General features: G+C 36.6%; 1 pseudogene; it reads left to right on the forward strand.

The window, feature by feature from the left end:
* The first annotated feature begins 7,619 nt into the window (after window positions 1–7,619).
* LOC100684181 lies at window positions 7,620–11,230 on the forward strand (annotated as a pseudogene).
* Window positions 11,231–19,083: the final 7,853 nt, after the last annotated feature.

Raw genomic sequence — 19,083 nt, forward strand, 5'->3', positions numbered from 1 at the left:
CAGGGGAAAAAAGGATCCAGCACCATATTCTCTTGAACAATTTAAGGATCAGCCTAAAAACAGATAATTAATGGGAAAGGAGGTATGGGAGCATTGTATGTCTCTGCTTGTTGTCCAGGAAAAAATGAACAGAAGTGTTCTGACCTGCCTCGTGTAAAGATGGAAAAGATTGTGTAAAAACTACAAAAAAGGGAATTTCCATTCAACAGTGCTGAAAATACAGTAGGCTACCAAAACAAAGCCTAGGATTTTTTTTAAGATTTATTTATTTATTTATTTATTTATGAAAGACATAGAGAGAGAGAGAGAGAGAGAGAGAGGCAGAGACATCGGAGGAGGGAGAAGCAGGCTCCATGGGACTCGATCCTGGGACTCCAGGATCGCGCCCTGGGCCAAAGGCAAGCGCTAAACCCCTGAGCCAACCAGGGATCCCAGCCTAGGATTTTTTACATGAGCTGAGAAAGCTACCTAGCTTCTTAGAACTATATTCATCTCTGAGTAGTTTTGATGAATAGTGAAAGCTGAAAGAATTTGTAAACTAAGAGAAATAGTTGTGAAACAAATTCTGAATAATATCAAAATTACTATTATAGCCATATTTGAATACTAATTGGGAACTGTCTTCTAAACTTATTTTCCCAATTTTTAATAATGTGGTAATTTTTCTTTCACATATGAAAATAATTCAGAACCATGAACCACCACTATATTCAACAATATGATTAATCTCATCAACATAATGATGAGCAGAAAGAAGGCAGAATAAAGAATATGCATTGTACGATGGATTTAAATATATTTTTAAAAGCAGGAAAAACTAACTTATGTTAGATTTCAAGGCAGATGTTGCTGTGAGGACAGTAACAATAAGGAGAACATCTGGATGTTGTTTCTATTCTACTTCTTGTTCTAGAGGGTGGTTACACAGACTTATCCCCCTTTGTACTAATTCATCGAGCTCTATTCTTAGTTTTTGTGTTTATTTAATTTCTGTATTATTTTTAACAAAATTTATTTCAAAAATTGGATTAAAATTAGGTATTTATGAGTACTTACCAACCCCAAAGTATTCTTTACTTCTCAAACCTGATTTTATCTTAGGTAGCACAAACAAGTATTATCTGATTATCTACCCTTAGATTCTTAAGTTGAATATGTCAACCAGAATTGTTGACTTTATTGCTCACAAACTGATGATTGTTTAACATTCTAGAAAAGGCAAATCCTGACTAATGATCAATTACATCTTTAGACTCAAATGTTTCCCTTTGCACATACGGTCTTTGTATAGGATTAAAACACCAACTATTCTCTTCAACTATTATTTTCAGCCCTACTTAAGGAGACCGCACTACTCCCTTATAATTAACAAAAGGAATCTCTAAAACCAAAGTAAAACAAACAAAAAAGTTCTTCTGCCCCACATGCTGAAAATGTTTGATTAAGGAAAAAAGGAGAAAGTTTTATATTATGTTCTCTCGCTAATGCCATTCACAAGTTATTTTCTTTAATTACATTATTACAAAATAAATTTAAACTCCATAGTTGATGTAATGTAATGTTTTCCTCACTCTTAAGGTTGAAAGAAGGCATTTTCATGACAGAAACTTTCTCTCATATTCCTTCTCACAAAGTGTCCCCCCAGTTGCCTCTCATGAATTCATCCTCTTTACAGAGTTGTTGACATTATCCTACAAACTTCCTGTCCTATTGACTGTCTCTTGTAATTAGTAAGGTGTTGAAACAGGAGCAAGCACACACTACCTCCTAAATCACTATTTCTTGAACTCAGCATGCCTCACACTTTGAGAAGGACAGCCCTTATTCCACTTCTGTGTAATTCATGAATTGTTCTGGAACCCCATCTGCCTTTGCATGAAAATTTCTAAGAAAACCATTTATTAGCTCTTTTGCTAACTCTTCTAGGGAGGAAGGAATCTAGTCACTGTTGTATTGTGCAAGATGCTAATTTCCTCCTTCCATTCTCTTTCTCTATTTTGTTCAATATTAATCTTAAAAGTAATGATTCCCTAAAATTTCCTCTCTCTTCCCCCAACTCCCCTTTTCTGTTTTATAGAATGGTATCTTTGGTTCAGACACAGGGTTTTGTTATGACCACCAACCCAATGTCTCCATAAGCATCATGACAAATCACAGGTTTGTGATCTCATCTGTATCTTTACTCTTCCTTATGACAATATACCATGTCATATACTTACATTTCTTCCTTTGCCTTCTCAGTCTCATATCCATAATTGTATGCCAAGACTAAAAGCTTTTTTGTGAAATAGCAACAACTTCCTGCCTTGTAATGTTTACTCATTTTCTGCACCTTTTGCTCAGCGGAGAAATGATTCAGAGCTGCTTTTTTACATCTATGAATAGGCAGCATCAGAACTACCACTTTGATCACTTTCACTGTTGACCCTTCAAACACAGTACTTTCTCTACCCCAAAGCTTTTATCCTTCTCTTCAAAGAGACTCTCTTAAGATTAAAGTTCTTAATATGACTTAATTTTGACCACTCTCACAGTCTTTCCAGATAAACCACATCTCATTCAAAATCCTGTAATAACTTTAGCAATTCTTTGATAGTGGACACAACCCAAACATATATGTGTGTACATTATTCCAGTGATATATATGTATCACCTACTTCAATTAGAAAAATTGTTCCAAATAAGGGATTCCTCCCTTACTTCCTTTGATATTGGTACTGTGTACAGTGTTCTGTGATCACTGTGACAGTGACCACACAACTGTCTCATGTAATTAGCAGTATCTTCTTTTTAGAGATGGAATAATATGACACAAACCCTGTATGTGAGTGGCTTCTACATTTCATCTGACTCCCTGAACCATATTGGCCTCTGTGATCCTGGTCCCAAACTCTATTCCTACAGTTATGAGGAACATTATCTTAATGAAATATGTCATTTACCTGCATCTATGGTACAAATTATCTTGTGCTGACAACCATCAGAGTATTATCAAGTCCACTTATAGAAACTTAATAAAGATTCAGAATTTAACAAAGAGAGATGAATAATCAGATGATAGATCTATATGGCAAGCAATTGGGGAGGTACACAAACAGACACAAAGAGAAAGATCATTCCAGTGAATGCTAAGAGAAAGGAAATACAATATAGAATAAGTCCTTAAAAAGGTACATTGGATTTCTGTTATTCCAAAAGCCAAAGAAATATGAATTCATCTTATGTATGCTTAAGTGAAGAATAGATGAACATCATGCCATGAATATCATGACAATTTTGTTGAATGAATTCATTTTCTTGATTATACATTTTTGTGCCATTGTTATGGATACCAAGACCATCCTTCCTACCACTAAGGCGACACACAGTCTAGCAGAAGATAAAACAAACAAACTATAATAAAATATGCAAGTGTTTTAAAGTTTTGGCAGCTGAGACTTGATTGCAGGACATTAATGGTTGACTGGAAGGTCAGAAAGTGAGTCTGTGAACTAATTTTTTCAAGGTGTTGGGTGAGAAAAGGTGTGAAATGGAGTGGTAGGATAAAGAGAAAATAAGATTTAAGTGGGGGTAAAGGAAATGGCTTGCAAGTTGCATGGGAGAAACTAAAAGAGGAATGATGGAGAAATTATAGAAAGGTAGAAATTGATTTAGAGTGACACAGATACTGTTTTATTTACTCAGTCCTAATGTAGTATTATTAATCACTAGAAGAATCATTTCTAATAAAAATGCTGATAGATTTTATTGCTGTCATCACATTATAGAAATCTTTAGATAAACTGCCCCAAGAATGCTTATGAAAAGATGTTCTTTAAATTAAAATTTTTTAATTACTGAGAAAATATCTCAAAATGCAGAAAAAAACCTCAATGTAGCATATTTATCACAGCGTATTATATACAAATGCATTTGAAAAAAGGGTGCAGAAGAGGTGTGGTTAATTATAATAAATCCACGTGATAAAATATTATGCAACCATTGAAACTTTTAATGGAAATTGGTACATACAGTGTGATTACAATTACTTAAGATAGAGAGAGAGAGAGAGGAAAGAGGAAGGGAGAAAAGGGAGGAGGTAGAAAAAAAGCAGGAGATAAAGAAGTGAAGGAGGAGGGTGAAGAGAAGGAAAATAAAGAAAATTGTACTATGGTAGCTACAAAATAGACCAAAACTTTTAAGCAGCAATTTTTAGTTAGTCATCTTTGTAGAGGCAGTATGGATGGCTCCTTATAGGCAATCTTAAATGATTTTCTTTTAGATCAGTTATTTAATACCTGATCCTAATCTCAGCTGTGAGATGATAAACAGGGGGCTAGTTCCCATCTTTTCCTAGATTTTTTCTTTCTAATAATCATTCTAGAAGAATGTTAATAGCTCTTGAACTCTAAAAATAAAGTTTTATGACAGGGGAAGTTTGAGAAATACCAGGTTAAACGGATTTCTTGACTGCGGTGGGATTTCTTGAAACTTTTATGTTAATGGCAATCAGAATCTCCAGTAGGGTATAAACTAGACAGCATTTCACAGATGGATTTAGCCACCAAATACTTTGGTGTGTGCAAATTATTTCATGGAGCTATTTTTCTGCCTAATGTATCCAGAAGAATTTTTCATTTACCATTATGGTATCTACTTAAAAGTAACAAAACAAAATTATCTGAAGCATTAAAAGCATATATTTCTGTGATATCCAAGGTAACTATTAGGTTAATGAAGAATTTGAGAGGTTTTCTCTGATATCTCCTCTTTAGCTTTGACTCTGCATCCTACATTTCATCCTTGCCAAGTCCCTTCCTGTCCTCTTCCTGGAGATGAGCTGAATATATTTACCAATGCTTTCGATTCACTTGTCCCTCAACTGGACCAATCTATACCATTATTTCAGCTAAGAATCCTTTCTTGAATTTCATACTCAGGTATCCAACTAAACCCTAGCTAGTGCTTTCTCAATATTTCCTTGAGATATCACAGGCACCACAATATAATAAGTTCAACTAACTTCTGTCTTTCTTATGTCAATAATACAACACCTATCTACCCTGTTACTTAAGTCACAGATCTAGTATCAATTTGAGCTCTCCCTCTATCCAATTGTCAAGGTCAATCAAGAAACAAACTTTCCTCAGTCTCCCATCAAGAAAGAAACTTTCCTCAACGAAATCGAGATCAGAAGAACTGTGGAACAGATCAACAGAACCAGGAGTTGGTTCTTTGAAAGAAATAATAAGACAGATAAACCATTAGACAACCTTATTAAAAAGAAGAAAGAGAAGACTCAAATTAATAAAATCATGAATGAGAAAGGAGAGATCACTACCAACACCAAGGAAATACAAACGATTTTAAAAACATATTATGAACAGCTATACGCCAATAAATTAGGCAATCTAGGAGAAATGGACGCATTCCTGGAAAGCCACAAACTACCAAAACTGGAACAGGACAAAATAGAAAACCTGAACAGGCCAATAACCAGGGAGGAAATTGAAGCTGTAATCAAAAACCTCCCAAGACACAAGAGTCCAGGGCCAGATGGCTTCCCAAGGGAATTTTACCGAACGTTTAAAGAAGAAACCATACCTATTCTCCTAAAGCTGTTTGGAAAGATAGAAAGAGATGGAGTACTTCCAAATTCGTTCTATGAGGCCAGCATCACCTTAATTCCAAAACCAGACAAAGACCCCACCAAAAAGGAGAATTACAGACCAATATCCCTGATGAACATGGATGCAAAAATTCTCAACAAGATACTGGCCAATAGGATCCAACAGTACCTTAAGAAAATTATTCACCATGACCAAGTAGGATTTATCCCCGGGACACAAGGCTGGTTCAACACCCGTAAAACAATCAATGTGATTCATCATATCAGCAAGAGAAAAACCAAGAACCATATGATCCTCTCATTAGATGCAGAGAAAGCATTTGACAAAATACAGCATCCATTTCTGATCAAAACTCTTCAGAGTGTAGGGATAGAGGGAACATTCCTCAACATCTTAAAAGCCATCTACGAAAAGCCCACAGCAAATATCATTCTCAATGGGGAAGCACTGGGAGCCTTTCCCCTAAGATCAGGAACAAGACAGGGATGTCCACTCTCACCACTGCTATTCAACATAGTACTGGAAGTCCTAGCCTCAGCAATCAGACAACAAAAAGACATTAAAGGCATTCAAATTGGCAAAGAAGAAGTGAAACTCTCCCTCTTCGCCGATGACATGATACTCATGTAGAAAACCCAAAAGTCTCCACCCCAAGATTGCTAGAACTCATACAGCAATTTGGTAGTGTGGCAGGATACAAAATCAATGCCCAGAAATCAGTGGCATTTCTATACACTAACAATGAGACTGAAGAAAGAGAAATTAAGGAGTCAATCCCATTTACAATTGCACCCAAAAGCATAAGATACCTAGGAATAAACCTAACCAAAGAGGTAAAGGATCTATACCCTCAAAACTATAGAACACTTCTGAAAGAAATTGAGGAAGACACAAAGAGATGGAAAAATATTCCATGCTCGTGGATTGGCAGAATTAATATTGTGAAAATGTCAATGTTACCCAGAGCAATATACACGTTTAATGTAATCCCTATCAAAATACCATGGGCTTTCTTCAGAGAGTTAGAACAAATTATTTTAAGATTTGTGTGGAATCAGAAAAGACCCCGAATTACCAGGGGAATTTTAAAAAAGAAAACTATAGCTGGGGGCATCACAATGCCAGATTTCAGGTTGTACTACAAAGCTGTGATCATCAAGACAGTGTGGTACTGGCACAAAAACAGACACATAGATCAATGGAACAGAATAGAGAACCCAGAAGTGAACCCTGAACTTTATGGTCAACTAATATTCGATAAAGGAAGAAAGACTATCCATTGGAAGAAAGACAGTCTCTTCAATAAATGGTGCTGGGAAAATTGGACATCCACATGCAGAAGAATGAAACTAGACCACTCTCTGGCACCATACACAAAGATAAACTCAAAATGGATGAAAGATCTAAATGTGAGACAAGATTCCATCAAAATCTTGAAGAACACAGGCAACACCCTTTTTGAATTCGGCCACAGTAACTTCTTGCAAGATACATCCACGAAGGCAAAAGAAACAAAAGCAAAAATGAACTATTGGGACTTCATCAAGATAAGCAGCTTTTGCACAGCAAAGGATACAGTCAACAAAACTAAAAGACAACCTACAGAATGGGAGAAGATATTTGCAAATGACATATCAGATAAAGGGCTAGTTTCCAAGATCTATAAAGAACTTCTTAAACTCAACACCAAAGAAACAAACAATCCAGTCATAAAATGGGCAAAAGACATGAAGAGAAATCTCACAGAGGAAGACATAGACATGGCCAACATACATATGAGAAAATGCTCTGCATCACTTGCCATCAGGGAAATACCAATCAAAACCACAATGAGATACCCCCTCACACCAGTGAGAATGGGGCAAATTAACAAGGCAGGAAACAACAAATGTTGGAGAGGATGCGGAGAAAAGGGAACCCTCTTACACTGTTGGTGGGAATGTGAACTGGTGCAGCCACTCTGGAAAACTGTGTGGAGGTTCCTCAAAGAGTTAAAGATAGACCTGCCCTATGACCCAGCAATTGCACTGTTGGGGATTTACCCCAAAGATACAGATGCAGTGAAATGCCGGGACACCTGCACCCCGATGTTTATAGCAGCAATGGCCACAACAGCCAAACTGTGGAAGGAGCCTCGGTGTCCATCGAAAGAAGAGTGGATAAAGAAGATGTGGTTTATGTATACAATGGAGTATTACTCAGCTATTAGAAATGACAAATACCCACCATTTGCTTCAACGTGGATGGAACTGGAGGGTATTATGCTGAGTGAAGTAAGTCAATCGGAGAAGGACAAACATTATATGTTCTCATTCATGTGGGGAATATAAATAATAGTGAAAGGGAATATAAGGGAAGGGAGAAGAAATGTGTGGGAAATATCAGAAAGGGAGACAGAACGTAAAGACTGCTAACTCTGGGAAACGAACTAGGGGTGTTGAAGGGGAGGAGGGCGGGGGGGTGGGAGTGATTGGGTGACGGGCACTGGGGGTTATTCTGTATGTTGGTAAATTGAACACCAATAAAAAATAAATTAAAAAAAAAGAAAAGAAACAAACTTTCCTCAGTCTCCCTATTGCCTCTACTCTGGATAAGGAACCTATTATCTCTCACTAACAAATGTGTAACAGCTTCTAACTACTGTCCATGACCTTTAAATCCATCAACACAAAACTATATTTAAAATACAAAATTGTGGTGTCAATCTCCTTAAAATTTTTCATTATCTCTTCACTGACTGTTGGGTAAAGACAAAACTCTTTAATGTATGTAGCAGGAATGACAATTTTCCATGCTCAGATCAAGAAACACAACATTAATTTTTAAATCAAATGTATCTTGTTCTCCAGGGTAATAAAAAATTCACTGTTTTCTTCTTTGAGTTTCTCAAACCTCCCTGGACTTGCAAAAGAAACCACAGTCTTATCTGGTATCGGGGGAGGGGACAAAAAAAGAAGTCATGGCCTTTAGTTCATGGAGATAACCACTTTCTCTATGGCTCTGTTTATTCCATGAGATCGCCTTCCATCTGGTCCCTCACCCTCCACTGGACACTACTCTCATGCTGCTCATTATGTCCTTTATAATTGTATCCTCCTCTCTGCTAACTAAAACTTGCTCCTAAGACACTCATGACAGCCACAGACCTGAGTGACCATACTCTGAAGCACATGTGTAGGTCTGTGCCACTAATGTGCCACTGTGCCACTAATGTGCCACTAATTCTCTCAAAATCTTTCCCACATCCAGTTGTAGAGGAGCTCTCATCCTGTGAAGACCATTTCCTCCTCTTCCATCCAGAACTCTAGACTCTCTCAACAGAACTAAGGTCTCAAAGAAAAACCTAGGTAAGGGGATATCTTCCAGGCGTCTGATATTAAGCACTTAACAGTTACTGGATAAATACATAGACTAATAAATGAATGAATGAACAACATGAGGGGGTAGTGCGTCTCATTTGCATCTCTTAAGATCAGCATAAATTAAACAAAAATCCATACTTTAATCCATACTCCACTACTTCTTGTTTTCTTGCCTTTCATTCCTAACATTGTTCTCCCTGCCTGAATATTCTCCCTTCTTTTTTTAAAGATTTTATCAATTTATTTAGAAAGAGATGGGGGAAGAGAGAGAGAGCACATAAATGGGAGGAGGGGTAGAGGGAGAGGGAGGAGCAGACTACCTTCTGAGCAGGGAGCCTAATGCAGGGCTCCTTGTGGGGCTCCAAGTGAGGTTCAATCCCAGGACCCCAGGATCATGACCTGAGCCAAAGGCAGATGCTTAACTGACTGAGCCACCCAGGTGCCCCTATATTCTCCCTTCTATCATGCTTATCATACACACACATATACACACACACATCCCTCAGGTAACTTTCAGGAAAAAGGGAGACATAAGCACAGATATCTGATCACCGTTTCTTCACAAAGGGAACCAAACAAAATACAAAGTTAGGGAAAACTGCTATCAAGCCTTCAGACAAGGCTCTTTTAATTGTGAAGAACAGAAACTAATCTCAAGAAGTTATCTCAAGAAAATAAATAATACATACATTAACTATGTACAGTATTTGTGTGCTAATCACACCTCAATAAAGTGGTTTAAAAATAAACTCTAAAATAAATTATCTAAATTTAAATAAATGGTTATTTCAAGCATTTTTATACTCTGGGACTGTAATGACATCAGAAACTGAGGCCTCTTGATTAACTGCACTTGTTCTATCTCTTCATAGGCAACATGCTCTCACTTCCACAGGATGTCCCTTAGTGACCAGCTAGCTCCCTCTGCTTACTTAGTTTCTGGGCCCTTTCAGCGAGTCAGCACAACAAAGCTGATATGACCTTGATTCTTCCTAATGGATTCTTAACCTACTCTTATAAGGTTACCTGAATCATTTACTTAGATTTTCTTAGATCAAACTTAGAAAAGAAATAAATTAGCTCAACTCATTTTTTAATGCCACCACCAGTCTATGTATTTGTGAGTCAGATTCAGATACCTATGGTCCAAGCAGTTATGGCAAAGGGACCAAAGTAATATGAAACAAAATACAATTATCTAGGTAGCTAGAAAAATGTAGCACTGGCATAACAGATATTCAGATGATTGGCTTATTCAGTGCAACATGGTCACTTAGGCAACAGGAGCTATGAATTCCTGAACTGAAATGCTAGAAATTCTAATTGAAAATAAGAAACCAACTACTAACATTCCACTACCCAAACTGTGACAGTAGTGAATTATCATAGGAAGTAAGTTAAAGAAGAGCTCCTGGTAGAAATTCATTAACTTCCCATAATTTGAGAGGATGAGAGCAGACAGGGGAAAAGACAAGAACCACTCTATTTCTGCTATTATAGATCATTTAAGATCTATTGTGCCAATCGAATAATTTAAGACATACAGGTTTACTAGATATGGTGTGTCCCTCGCCTGATGCAATGGTTAGTAGCATCAAGAGGAATGCTGGTGACAGTCATCCCATGTCCCTGGACATGAATCTAGGCTGAAGAGAAACCTATATAAGAACTTTACCTACATACTTTGACATCAGTCCATATTAGAAAAGAAAATACAAAAAAAAAAAAACCAAAGGGCCCTTGATAGGAATATCGTTATCTATTTTCTCTCTACCTATTTCTGGCTTTAGAGTTTCATTTTCTAATCCAGTACCCACTACCATATGTGGCTATTTAAATTTAAATGTAATTAAATTAGACTAAATTAAAAATTCAGAGGTTTATACCCTAAGCAATATCGCAATTGAGGATTCCTCCCCAGGAGTCAGCTGCCTATCAGCATGGGGTCAAGAGTGTGAACAACAAAATCCAACCCACAAAGGTGGTTGTGTTCATCAAACCCACCTGCCTCTACTGCAGAAGGATCCAAGAGCCCCTCAACCATTGCCCTCCACACAAGGGTTTTGGGATTTGTTGATATCATAGCCACCAGTGACACAATCAAGATTCAAGATTATTTGCAACAGTTCACAGGAGCCAGAAACAGTACCTTGGGTTTTTATGGGTAAAGACTGTATAGGTGGATGCACAAATCTGATAGAAATGCATAAGAGTGGGGAACTGTTAAAGTGGCTGAAGCAAATTGGAACTCTACAATAATTACAGAGCAATCTCCAGGCTGATAACCTCCTTAAGAGTTGGATGGCATTGCAAATGACCATACTTCCTGGCAGATGTAGTAGAGGCTAACAGCCACAGCAACCATTTACTTAAAATTCTGAAATATGTTAACAAAAACAAAACAAAACAAAAAACCCTTAAGAGATGGAGCGCATTTTTGGCAAAAAAGCTTTTCCTTCTTTGAACTCAATATTAAAAGTGGACCAACTTGCCCCAAATCACAGGTTTGAGAAAGTTGATGGACATCTTGAGTTTCCTCTCTCAATTAGCCCTTTGGGTTCCAGGAAACCAGGACAAGTTATGGCTTAGGATTCATTCAGTGACTCAAAAGATGTTCTTCTCCTTGACACATGCTTCTTACTAACTGTTCTCTATATGCTAGGACTCCTCTACCTCTAAGCCAATGTTTCTCAACCAAGTTTATCCCAGGCCCTCTAGGATCAATCTATAACTGGTTTTCTGCTACTGCCTGAAAATTTATTGAGTTTGACTTTATAGAATTTGCATTAGAAAAGCAACAGGTATTTTGAATGTGCTTTTTAAAGCTATATGTGTCTCCCCAGTCACCATTCCCATCCCACCATTTCCCATCTTGAGAATTCCTGCTCTGAACCAGTTTTCTTAACCTTGACAACTCACAGATCTCATAGGAAATGTTCAATAATTCCATGAAGAGTCTTAAGGACCCAATTTGAGAAACACCACATGAAAAATTAAGCACAGTTGGTCTTCACTTATTGGGTGACACATAGATCAGAGATGCAAGCGCAGCTTCTGTGCACCTCTGTTATGTAAGATGGTTGTCCACATAATCCTGAGTGTGAATTAACTTGTTTAGATTAAAATAGAAGCAAAATGTAAAATTTAAAATATTATCACAGGAAACTTGCAATCCTCTCCCCTAAGAATATGTCTGTGAAAGTGGTCAAATTTAAGAAATACAGTCCTAAATGATTTTTTTCTTTCTCCCTTTTCTTTCCATTTTATGAAGACTTAAGAGTCCCTTATTGTGAAGTTTGTTCTAGAATTGTAATACTAAGTTAATTTCCTTTTGCAGTCTCTAGTGTGAATGGTTAATTTCATTTCTAATAAAGAAATACCTGGAGATGAAAAAAAATTCAGTTCCTCAGTTGTATTAGCCAAATTTCAAGTGCTTAAATGTCGTATGTGGCTGGTGACTATCATATTAGACAATGCAATTATAGAACATTTCTTTCCTAGAGTATTGGTTGGTAGCAATACACAAGTAATAAACATCAAATATATTTGATGAATTTCAAAAGTCATTTGGAAATATGTATACGAGAATCAGAAAAATATCAAAGAGGGAAAAAAGGGTAGGGAATGTACCTTGAAGTGGTATGAAAATACATGTAAAGCTGCTATAATTTAAACAGCATTGGCAATATCAAAAGAAATAGAAAAATAGATCAATGCACAATATGCTAGTCAGAAATATTTCTAAATATATGTGGGAATTTTAAAATCATAAAATGTATCACTTTAAATCACTGATATTAGAACAACTAGATATAAATTTTGGAAGAAAATAAAATACTTAGTAGCTACTTACATCAATAAAAAAAATTATTCTAGATAAGATTAAAGATCTAAAACTGCATTAAAAATGGCTTAACAATCTTGAGATAAAAAAGATGGAAAAGTCTTTTTAAGGAAGATATGAAGCCAGGAATAATTATAGATACAATATAGGAAAAATCCTGAAGTGTATATAAATGTAAACATGCAAATTAAAATGGTTTGCTTTGTAACATGCATGGTGATGAAAAGAGGCCATCTTCTGGAAATGGCTTAAACAATTTTCTGAATTTCAAAGATAAAAAGAGAATTTTAAAAGGAATCCAAGCAGGAAAAAACAGTCCCCCCCCCTAAAAAAATTATACATTTTATTCAAGAATCCTTTAAACAGTAACACGAAAATGACTGTATATTTTACTTGAAATTCCAAAAGGTGGAAATTTTATAAGCCACTTTGACCATGATGCAGTAAAGGTGGAAAAAGTTTTTAAAGTATAAATTTAAAAGCTCAATCAAAAATAAATGGGGGGGGTGTAGCCCAGGTGGCTCAATGGTTTGGCACTGCCTTTGGCCCAGGGCATGATCCTGAGGACCCGGGATTGAGTCCCACATTGGGCTCCCTGCATGGAGCCTGCTTCTCCCTCTGCCTGTGTCTCTGCCTCTCTCTCTCTCTCCTCTATGTGTTTCTCATGAATAAATAAAAATAAAATCTTTTAAATAAATAAATAAATAAATAGACACAAAACCACACTGTTCTAAATAATTCCTAGGGCAAAGAAGAAATCAAGACTCTAATTATAGACTATTAGGAAAAGAAGGATACTAAAGAACCTCTGGCTCTTGACAATTGATAAACTAGCTTGAGCTACTGGATTCCTCTAAAAAAAAATTAATTAAGACCTAAATAGTAATGAAAGAGGACAGCTCAGATATAAACAACTAATCTGTAAGAACCTCTTATAGAGAAATAAAGAAGCATTTCTGGAAACTTCCATCTGGACAAGAAAGAGGAGTCTATTTCAGATTCTTTTCCTTAAACTCACCAGAAGGTCTACAAAGCTAGTACTCTGGCTCATCACACCTCCTTGCAAATTACAGATAGTATAGTTATAGCCCCAGGTGAAACTGAGCTCATGGGTGAGAACAACTAGATCATAAGGAGTATATAAGAAATTACAAAGATGTCCACACCCATATGTTCATTCATTCCCACACGCTCTTCTTACAATGTAACTTACACTCCCTTCACCAAGATATGTGGTCTATGTTCTTTCCTCTTACATTTGGGCAGAGTAGGAAACAATCGAGTAAGGAAAAAGTGATCTATATGACTTCCAAGGCTAGACCAAAAAAATATTACAACTCTGCCTGATTCTCTCTCTTTTTCCTTCACTCTCTCTTTTGGAATCCAGCCACCATGTTGTGAGGAAACTTAAGCCAAATAGAGAAGTCACATGTGGGTTTTCTTATAGCAGCTCCAGCCAGCCTCCAGCAACACCTGCAACCACTACCAGAAATGTGAGAGAATGCAGTTCATATCATTTCAATCCCCAACCTTCAAGTCTTCCAGCTGAGGCCCCAGACACTGTTGAAAGCCCACAGCAGAAACAAGCTACTCTGTTGTATGCTGTCTGAATTTCAAAACCACAGAAACCATGAATGACAAAAACAATGATTACTGTTTTTCTAAAGTCATTAAACTTTAAGATATTTTGTCATAAATTTGTTGTGTGGCAAAAGATAACTGATACAAAAGACAATTTGTTACAAAGAAAAAATACATAAAGTACGACAAAAAAAAAAAAAAAAAAACAAGAATAAGGGACACATGGATGGCTCCATGGTTGAGCATCTGCCTTCAGCTCAGGATGTGATCCCAGGGTCCTGGGATCAAATCCCGCATCGGCTCCCCATGGGGAGCCTACTTCTCCCTCTGCCTTTGTCTCTGCTCCTCTCTGTGTGTCTCTCATGAATAAATGAATAAAATCTTAAAAAAAAAATAAGATTCTCAAAGAAATAGTTCAGGTTATAGATTATATGAAACAAGCACCAGAAGTCAAAAAGAACAATCAAATGGATATACTGGATACAGAAAATATAATAGTCTTAAAACAAAATAGATGAAATAAGTTGCAGAATCTATAAAAACAAAGAGGGGATAGAAAGATGAAATTAAGATATATGGAGAATAGAATAAGAAACCAACATATAGATAATGGAAATCCCAGAAAATGACAAAGAATATGATGAGAGAAAAATTCAAAGGTAATGATGATATATTCCCCTGAATTTCAGAATTGATTAGATTTGAAATTCAAAAGTCTAGAGAATACAAAATTGAAGAGTTAAGGAAAAAAACCTACTCTATACATATTATAGCAAAACTTAAGAACATCAAAGTCATAGATAGATATTAAAGGATTTTTTTTGTTTGTATGTGTGTGTTCTTCAATGATTTCCTGCATTATGTTTGTGATTAGAAAAATAACACAAAATTTTTGAAAAGATTAGGAATCACCTTCTCCAGAAATCCTGCCTATCCAGCCCCCTCTGAAGACAGATTTATTGTCCCTATTTTGGGATTCTATAATATCCAACTCAGAAATTGTTCTTCCCATGCTGTGTCTGTCCCCACCTATTAGCATGTTGAGTGGCAGTTATTAACAAGAGTGACACATCAAAACCCCAGGGGAGTTGTTTTTGTTATTGATGATGGTATCTCTTAATCTACTTATTCAGATCTCACTGCAAGGCTTCTGAACCTGAATCTTTAGGTGTGGAGTACAGGTTTTTAAAAATACTCCAAGATTTAACCTTGATTAAAACCATCAATACTGAGGAAAGGGACTACATATTTACACCTCTGTATCCTGATATACACAATGCCTGACACATAGCATATGATCAGAAAAATATCTGTTGAATGAACACGATATATAGATGTACATTATTTCTAACATGTAAATTAATGACATTTATGTCTCCAAAAGCCACAGCAAAGTGTTTTCTGTATGAAAATTCAATGTCATTTACAAATATTAACACTGTCATTCGTGTTATCTAATATCCTTATGTATTCTTTTGTCAGAGATCAAGTTTTATGTCACTATTGACATACTGTCGAGGATCTTGATTTCAAGTGAACATTTTCCTTCGAATGCTAGATATTGGGCAGCTTAAACTGAAATCTGTCATGTACCTCTGCATTCCAGATTTAGCTATGATTACAAAGTAGTTTTAGTTCATGAATAGATATCTCATTTTCCCTCTGAGTAATATGATGCAGGTTTCTGGGTTAAAAAGGCACTGAATAAGGGATCTCATACACAGAAAGATTAAAAGTGCTGAATGTATCAAGAAACCAATAACTTATTCTTTCTTAGAATTTCAAATGATAGTAGTAGTTACTATCATTAAATGCGGAAAATTCCATAAAACAGCTGCTTATTTTCTACTATTCTTTTTAGGAAAAATCCACATATGCATCTACACCCACAGTGATTACTGTAGTTTTGAAATGTTAGGAAAATCTAAACAGCCCCTTGGCAATTTTAATACCTTATACTTGTGTAATGCCTTCCAACTTCCAGAGCATTTTCACTTACATTATCTCATTTGGGCATTACAGCAACCCCATGAGGTTTACACAGCAAGTGTTATTACTGTTTCCCCTTTACAGACGAAGAACTTGAGATTCCAGTCCATAAGTGATTGACTTAGGGCTGCAGAGCAGAGCTGGGATGAGGACCAGACCATCTGCCTTCCTGCATGGTGCTTTCTCCATCTCTACAGAAAATTCTTCCAGAAAATTCTACCCAAAGAAGCAATGAAACATGAGCACTTACATATTTAATTGTCCTGAACTCTCAAAGTCCACTACTGACTTATTTCAGTTGGAATTCTGGGAAGAAGCACATCCTCAATCATGTAAAATGGAAAAACAGAATAGATAAACATACAATAAAATATCAAGAAAAGAGAATCTTTGGGGCTCCTGGGTCACTCAGTCAGCTAAGTGTCTGATTCTTGGTTTTGGCTCAGGTCAAGATCTCTGGTTTGTGATACTGAGCCCCCCCTCAGGGCTCCATGCTCAGCTTGAAGTCTGCTTGAGATTCTTTCCTCCTCTCTACCCTTTCTGCTTTTGCTCCTCCCTTCGCTCTCTCACTTTCTCTCTCTCTAAAACAAACAAACAAATAAAATCTTTAAACAAAAGAGAAGCTTCCTATTATGCTATGATGTGCTTCCTATGTGTAACGAAGAATTTTCTCCTTTTCATACTGTAAAAACATATTTATAATTTTTTTAAAAGATTCTATTTATTCATGAAAGACACACAGAGAGAGAGGCAGAAACACAGGCAGAGGGAGAAGCAGGCTCCATGCAGGGAGCCTGACATAGGACTTAATCCTGGGTCTCTAGGATCACTCCAGAAGCACTAAACCATTGAGCCACCCGGGCTGCCCTATATTTATCATTTTAAAAGCCAATTAACATATTTAAAATCACAGCCAACTCTGGGCAGTTAGTATAAGAGTCTTTGGTCAACATTTGTAGGAAACAGTTGTGTGCCAGGAACTTTGATCTTTTCTGTAATTCCCATTTAACCTTCCCTTCAGACATGAGTGTATGGCATTCACATTTTTCAACTTTCATAAGATATAAGTTCTATGCTATATGCCAGCAAAAATCAGGAAAATATGTTTAACATGACCCCATTCCAAAACTGGGTTTCATAAAAAGTGATCTGTCCATGATGCAGTTGGAGGGCTGGGTGCACAGCTGACTGGTATTTAAACTTTTAGGAAGTTAATGCCCAAAGGAGCATATAAGGCAGATGTGGAAATTCATAGAGGAGTTCATCATAGGACATTATGTCATGAAAATGGAAGAAAATTTTTTCTATTTCCCTAATTCAAAGGAATGTTGCAGGAATGAATGTCAACAAAACATTGAACCCCTTAGATAAGAACAATTGAGCCTCCCAAAAAAAGACAAAATGCAAGTTAAAGATTCATCCAAATTCCAAATTTCTTTGTATAACCATGTAACTGGCTAGATATACAAGAGGGACAAATTAATGACCCTTGGAGATTTTTCTCATATCATGACTTAGAGTTTTATATTTTTTAAAAAAGATTTTATTTATTTATTCATGAGAGAGAGAGAGAGAGAGAGAGAGAGAGGCAGAGACACAGGCAGAGGGAGAAGCAGGCTCCATGCAGGGAGCCTGACGTGGGACTCAATCCAGAGTCTCCAGGATCACACCCTAGGCTGAAGGTGGTGCTAAACTGCTGAGCCACCAGGGCTGCCCTAGAGTTTTAAAATTAAGGCTTAATTTGTATTTTAAAAATAAATTCTAGTGCAGAAGGAATAAATAGTGGACTCATTCTGGTTCTGTGCACTACTTTTTAATTATATTTTATATTTTGGGGGGAGTCAGTAGTTTGACTGTGATGAGGTAACATATGCCACATAGATCCTGTACCATACTAGTGGCCAGCAGTTCTTCAGCTCCCCACCCCCATGTAGCTGAGTTCAAAACAGAGCTCCTGACATCCTCAAAACTTCCCACTAACTCATTCTGAGATTTTTTCTCTATGAGACAATAGGGCAGAACAAAAAATGCCTGAGGCGTAGAAATCTGCATTCATTTCAGACTACCTCATACACCTGGGTCTCTATAGACTGGTTCTAGGCACAGAAGAGAATCAGCAGAACTCCTACTTTAAACAATTTTTCTCTCCTCTTATATTTGAGTTTAATCCAATAGCAATATCTAGGGTTTCTACTTTAGCCAGCTGCTTCAGCTGCACTTAGAGCTCTTTGATAAATGTACCATGGAGCTCCAGATTGAAAATTCTTCCCCTTCCAATCTCATGATCAATGGTTTTTCAAAAAAAGTCTCTTCAACAATTTACATGGTATTTCAATATTGGAAATGGAATTAAAGTAGCAAGGACATATTCATTCAATATTCATTTACTGAATACATACCATGAGCCAGGCACTTTGCTCATATTTAGGATTTTATAGATTTACATCAATAGCTTGAATTGCTTCAACCATATAATATATGTTAAATTGTATGCATGCTGTTGAGGTACAATAAAAAAGAGTCATCACACTTAAAACATATTGCCATTCAGAAAATGACCATCTAACTATAAATGGTATAGCTCTTACATCATGCATTGGAAGGAAGAAAGCTAGAAGAGGCTTGCCCTTTGCTGCTCCTGTTCATTCAGTCATATTTCTCTAATCAAAGGATTAATCAGTTACAATTTGACATTCTT

The sequence above is a fragment of the Canis lupus genome, chromosome 22, assembly GCF_011100685.1.
Source record: "Canis lupus familiaris isolate Mischka breed German Shepherd chromosome 22, alternate assembly UU_Cfam_GSD_1.0, whole genome shotgun sequence".
In the NCBI taxonomy this organism is placed as follows: Eukaryota; Metazoa; Chordata; class Mammalia; order Carnivora; family Canidae; genus Canis; species Canis lupus.